This window comes from Palaemon carinicauda, chromosome 44, assembly GCF_036898095.1.
Source record: "Palaemon carinicauda isolate YSFRI2023 chromosome 44, ASM3689809v2, whole genome shotgun sequence".
Classification (NCBI taxonomy): Eukaryota; Metazoa; Arthropoda; class Malacostraca; order Decapoda; family Palaemonidae; genus Palaemon; species Palaemon carinicauda.
The window spans coordinates 39,373,130-39,380,629 of NC_090768.1; positions in this window are offsets into that span (position 1 = coordinate 39,373,130).

Genomic DNA, 7,500 nt, shown 5'->3' on the forward strand with positions numbered 1-7,500 from the left:
ATATATATATACATACACACATATACACACATATACATACAGTACATATAATATATATAATATATATACATATATAGTATATATATATATATATATATATATATATATATATATATATATATATATATATATATATATATATATATATATATATATATATCCGTATATATATATATATATATATATATATATATATATATATATATATATATATATATATATATATATATATAACATATATATATATATATATATATATATATATATATATATATATACAATCAGAGTATTTAGACCTACACTTTCAAAATATTGAACGGAAAAGACAGAATAATCAAATGTAACTTGATTACGGATTTAATCCCATATCCTTATTTCCTATTCGTCTAAATCAACGTCGTCCTTTGTGTTTAGCTCCGTGTCATTACAAGCTTAATGTTGGTATAATTGAAATAACAATTTGCGTCTCTCTCTCTCTCTCTCTCTCTCTCTCTCTCTCTCTCTCTCTCTCTCTCATTCTCCGTGACTGATTTAGATGTTTGTCTTTCCTGTCCACATAAACATAATATATAAGCAGATGTGTAAGCTGGTATTTACATGAGGCATTGCGTTGAACTATTTGATACAACAACGTACATTAAAAAAAAAATAATATCAAACAGGTGAAATTCGAAAACAATAATAATAAATAATAAATAATAAATAATAAATAACAACAATAAAGAACAATAATAATAATAATAATAATAATAATAATAATAATAATAATGCAAGTACGAATCCGTAATTTCTCACCCCCCCCCCACCCCCCAAGAAAAAAGTAATCACGCCCGTGGGAATTTAATGATAATAGAAATAATGACAATAACTTCGTACCCGAAGATGATGCTGCAACAATAAAAACGGAAATCTACCGATTTACAAAGCATGCGTTACGTCATCGAAGAGTGGAATGTCGCCAGGAATATTTAAGTGTTAATTCCCATTTTGGTTCCTGACCCACAATCCCTTTACCGCCTTCTCTGACAATGGAATTTTCAAGGTATAGGCCAAACTGGTGTGGTTAGAAATCCCAATACATTCATTAATTAGAGGGACACTCAGTAGAGGGCAGACCTCCCCCGAGGCAACTTATTTCTCGACCTTGACCTTGACCTTTGATCTTAACATGCATTAACTGGCATGGGATTTCATACACTCAAATACGAACCAAGTTTGAAGTCTCTGTGACATCGATGTCCAAACTTATGGGTGATGACGTGAATTGGACATTCTGCTTGACACTGACCTTGACCTTCCAAAATCTAATATTTCCAGCTTTTAACATAACAGTTAATCCGTGCAAGTTTCATTACTCTACGATTAAAATTGTGGCCAGGAAGCTGTTCACAAACAAACACATACACACAAACAGGGGGTAAAACATAACCTCATTCCTATGGAGATTTCTAAGGATTTCATCCAAAACCAATTGATACTTCCAGTACGTTAAACGATAGTTAAAACGTTAGGACGTAACCAAAAGGAGATTGCTTCCATTGTGGTTTTCAAAGGGAATCCTCTCAGTTAAATAATTGGATAAACATCTCGGCACATCGGCGGTTTCATCCGCCTGACAAAGGTTTTCCTGAGTGATTCCAAAGTTTTCCCTGTGGTCTAATTCAAGGGAAAAATTACACCGAGAGAGAGAGAGAGAGAGAGAGAGAGAGAGAGAGAGAGAGAGAGAGAGAGAGAGAGAGAGAGAGAGAGACTTTCCTCTCCATTCCTCGAGGCAGTTAACTACCTTCTTTGGACTGCTCATTCAAGTTCCGGGCTTTCATCAGCGCAACTTTGACACTTTTTTCCTTCTCGCCTCATTCCGAACAGTTAAAAGTTCTGCAATCTAGAAGCGTTGTTTATGTTCGTTTGTCTTTTTTTTTCTTTGGAGATGAAAATTGCGGCAATTAATTTCATTTTGCTACTTGTAAACCTTGGAAAATAAATATCAAACACAATCATAAATACTAATCACTTATACGCGAAAATATAACAACAAAAAGTATAGAGAATATGGAATGCCCAGTATGTTACCACATGAATAAATTGAACGCAAAATATGAATACATTTCTTAAATTAGAGGGGCACTCGATAGAGCGCACACCTCCGCCCCAACAGCTTATTTCTCGACCTTTTGCTCGATCTTGACCCAGACGTTTGACCTTAACATGTATCAGGTGTTGTGGATTGTCATACACTCAAATATGAACCAAGTTTGAAGTCTCTGTGACAACGATGTCCAAACTTATGGCTGATTACGTGAATTGGACATTCTGCTTGACCGTGACCTTGACCTTCCAAAATTGAACCTTTTCCAGCTTTTATAAAGTAGTTAATTCTTTAAGTTTCGTTACTCTACGATTAAAATTGTGGTCAGGAAGCTGTTCACAAACAAACACACAAACACATAAACAGGTGGTAAAACATAACCTTCTAACTTTATTGGCGGAGGTAATAACAAAGTATCTCAGTACAATCGCGTGCAAATCTCCGTAAATAATGTATCAAATCCCCTTTGGGTTCCTGGTCCCCAAGCCCTTCCCCATCCTATACACCCAACCAGAATCGGTTAATAACCAGGTACAGTTGAACAGAGGGGTCATTGGCACACTTTGATCAGGAGTGCACCTTATCACACCTTTACTTCGCGGTAACCAAACAAATTGGGAATGTACACATAGCAGTAGTGGTTTGCCTGGTAAAATACAGCAACTCACAATTCCTCAGAGCGAGTTGTACCAAGGATTCCTGTATCAAACTGTAACTAAATGCTTAGATCAACATAAGCACAAAGGAATTCGGAAGGAATTGCCCAATGGAATTCTGAAAGAATTGCTCAATGGAATTCTGAAGGAATTGCCCAACGTATCAAATTGCTTAGATCAAAATAAGCCCAATAGAATTCTGAAAGAATTGCCCAATATAATTCTAAAGGAATTGTCCAATGTAATTCTGAAAGAATTGTCCAATGGAATTCTGAAAGAATTGCCCAACGATCATTCCCCCTCTCCACCCCCCACCCCTCCAATCAATTTCGGGGGAATAACAGATGAGATGATACGGGAAATCTCAACAAACCCGTTAACGAATGTCTTTTAGCACCTTTTAAAGAACACCAATTCTTTCAGACGAATTGATACCATTGGTGTTTTGAACAGTGGTTTAAACCTGCAGAGCGTAACTAAAAGGAGAAAGCTTCCATTAGAGAACCGTTTCAGGTAAATAATTGGATAAACATCACGACACATTGGAATCTTCACGAGAGAGAGAGAGAGAGAGAGAGAGAGAGAGAGAGAGAGAGAGAGAGAGAGAGAGAGAGAGAGAGAGAGAGAGAGAGAGAGCTTTCCTCCTGGACTGTCCATTCAAGTTCCGGGTTTCATCAGTGCAACTTAACACTTTTTTTCCCTCTCTCCCAAAGATGTCTGATTTCGAACAATTAAAAGGTGTCGCAATCTAGGAGCGTCTTTACTTTTCATTTGTCTTTTCTTTGTTTCTTTGAAAAGGAACTTTGTTGTAACAAATTTCCATCTCGAAAAATTGGAATTCAAAATTACATATCATATAAAAATACATTTGATACCTATGCAAGAATAATTAACATCTAAAGAATACAATGAATATGAAATACTTACAAAATCTATCAACCACCAAATAAATCTATCAAAAATGTATGAATTAATTTTATGTGGTACAATGAATCAATCACCAATAAATGATGTGTTCAAATAAGTGATCTTTGTAACCAACAAAATTCCCAACAATTAAAACTAATTCTAAATGTTAATGGCAGGAAACCAATTTTCGCTCTCGAAAAATATGATTTTCAATATCATTTCTTTTTCTCAAACTGATTTGCAAAATGACGTTCACTCATTTTAGATCGATTAAAAAAACACGATTTCATCATTCTAATGACACGTCCATCAACAAGTAACTAATGGATGTAAGTGCTTAAAGAGGAGGGTTTGGACAATACGAGGTGTTCATGTTGAATACAATATCAAAAATTACTCCCGACATACATGACAAAAATCCCTATGAATACACAGGTGTATACAGTATACTTGTTTATCTTCGCTCTTTTCATCCTTTTTTTCCATATCCTAAACCATCCCAAGTTTCAGATCCTACTCTTCCCCCTATACTAACTTTTTATCACTTCTACAAATCACAATTTCTCGTCTTCTTAATTCTTCTCAAGCCACATATGCTATGCGAAAAAATTATCTGCTGACCTGTAATATTTTTCGTTCATTTGCATCCAAAATTTACATTAGTTCCATAAAGGAGATATGGTTACGGACTCCCCAAAACTTAAAAACAGACCACAAAATCCAGACACATATATATTTTAGTGTGTGTGTGTGTGTGTGTGTGTGTGTGTGTGTGTGTGTGTGGTCACAAAAGAACACAATGAATAAAATCACAGAAAGTAAAATATGAACCATATGGGGATAACTCTAAGATAAAAGCGTATCAGAGGATAAGAAACGTAGTCCAATTCCTTTCCTTCAGTGATGAATATGTTTTTTTTTCCGGAGCACTGAACAGAGTATCATTTCCTTGAGGATCAGATACTAGATACGTTAAATTGGGTTCAGAAAATAGAGCGTTTCACTTATTCCAATTAGATAACTTAAGTCCAGGGTAGTGGGGGGGGGGGGGGTTAATTCTGTTCGTGAGATCTGATTCAGACTAAATATATGCCTGGGATATTATACATTAACCTCGTAAAAAATTACACTATCTTATTAAACGTAGTATAGATTTTAAATCAAGACCAATTTGTGTTTTTTAATAAATGTAAACGGTAAGATCCCGGAGTAGTTTTAGTATGAAATATGGATAGTTTTTAGAACAGATTGCCGTAAATAGAGGCTAATGGCTGACGCTGAGGACTGTAGACGCATTTTCCCATCCACATTTCATTTAAATAAGGGCACTGTATGGAAATGAAAGTAAATTGCAAGTCTGTGGCGTAAAAAAATCGGCTTTGTTTCTGATTCGTGGAAATACAAACTCCTCTAATACAGTTTAACGAGGTCAATTAAAAAAAAGGATATCAAATGATAGCTGATTTGTGGATACTCTATTTGAACTAAATGGATAGGGGGAGAGGATACAGGATAAAGAAAATATGGCTATATTGAGTAAATTTGGGTAAAGGTAGATGAGAGGATAAATGATAAGATAACTACTCTTTAGTTCAATTGGCTGGCGCATATACACTGTCAAAAAATGTAATTCTAATCAGAAATTCTCCGTAAAAATATACTGTTCTCAGCCGTATTTCAGTAAATACAGGCGACCGTATTTTTCCCCTACTTTGTTATTATCTTTTACGAGTTAGTAACCGCAATATCACTCCTTAACGTTAATATATCCGTTTTTAAAACGGTAAATGCGTGACAACATTTATTATAGGTTTTTTTTTTTTTTTCACTGCATTCGCCGTAGAACTATTCTTCCATTGTTACTATGTGCAGGAAAGGCCCTTAAAGGTTCTGATATAAGTGGTAAAGTAGACTAAAGCCCACTACCCTAGAGATCACTATCAAAGCTACGATAGAGTTCAAAAGATCCTTATAATAGTATATTACATAAAACGTTATAAAAAATAAAATCAACTTCAAAAAGAATAAAAGCAATCCAGCTTAGTAATCTAAAGTATATTTTCAAAATTCTCGTTTAGGATAACGACCTGGTCCTTGAATTCTAACCAGGTCGTTAGGAGTGGATTCAGACTCAATTTCTGACATATTATCCATGGAAAGTTCATCTTGTTCATAATAAGCCTCGTTATTTTCTCTGTTCACTTTGACGAAAATAAACTCCTATTACAACACACTGACAGAGGGAACTCGTATGCTTTTCTTTTCCAAACGACCAAAGATTGTATGCCGAAAGTTAATATCAAAACTAACATCAAAACATGTTTTAGCGGTGAATGTTTATTTCATTAGGCACAACACCATTAAAATGCTAAATACCTAAGTACATGTGCTTACCAACATACAGATTAGACTGAATTACTGGATTCATTTCATACCTCAAGAATTTTAGAGGGAGGGAGAGAGAGAGAGAGAGAGAGAGAGAGAGAGAGAGAGAGAGAGAGAGAGAGAGAGAGAGAGAGAGAGAGAGAGAGAGGAAATGTACAGGACGTGTTAGAAAAACTAACTAGATACTTATATTCTAAGAATTCTATTTTATGCAGAATTCTGACATTTTTTTTTTCATTTCGTCTTTCGGCAAGTGCACCTGACACATTGAAGCATTAAGCAAGGCAGAGTTCATCAAAAAAACTACATGTTATAAATCACAAGAACAGTTTTGCTGATTTGTTGCTCTTCATCTGATATAAAAGCAATAACACTTTTGTTTCGTTTCAAGGTGTTTAAAAATGGGATTCGAAGGAAGAAAAGATTTACCGCTGAGTACTCCCAAAGTTAGGGTCCCTTTTATAAATGACATTTTTTTTTTATTCTAGTTTACAGTAGTACACGTTCGCTATGTATCAAAAAGTTATACAATATTTCGAAAAGTAAGATTTTTTATATTTATGTTTCTGATGGAATCAATATTCAGTGTTCTCAAATGGAAGGTGATGTGAAGTTTAAAGGTTTAAAGTCCACTCATGAATGCCAGAAGCAAGGGACAGTGACATTGCCCTTGTAAGCGATACAATGCCCTAGAGACTGACAATATAAACATATGATTAGGACTCACTTCACGGGAACCTAAGTTGTCTGACAGCTGTACATTGAAGCAGTTTTAAAGGTTTAAAGGCCACTCATTAATGGCAGAGGCAAGGGACAGTGACATAGCCCTAACAAGCAGAACAATCCCCTAGAGACTGTTTAGCAAAATAAAAGCTGTTGGCAACGCTGCCTGTGAAATAAAGTCGCAGACTTATAAACACGACATGAAAAGCACGTTTATTAAATATTACAAAGTCCTGTTAGGCAACTAGAATTTTTTTTTTTCGAAACAAAACCGTAAAAAAAAAAAAAAAAAAAAAATCTTTTGATCACGTATCTATAAATTGGTGATTTCTCTCTTACTAAAAACAGGGTTACCTGCTACAATGTACAGTTGGCTTCATTAATTCCGGTACACTGATGTCTACTTAGCCTTCCATGAAGTGTACCGGAATTAATGAAGCCAACTGTACAAGTGTCAGACGTCTGCAATTGATGAAGCCAACTTTACATCAAGTAAAGAAATATGGTTAACATTTATAGAAAACTAGTGTATGCTACCTGTCAAAATGACACACACACGCAAACACATATTTAAACCTTCACACACCCTCCCCCTTCCCAACTACAATCCCTCTCACCCGAGGAACTGGGAGAGACCTAGTAGTTATCGTCTTGCCGATGAGCGTGGACGGAAAGAAATATACAGAGAGAGAGAGAGAGAGAGAGAGAGAGAGAGAGAGAGAGAGAGAGAGAGAGAGAGTA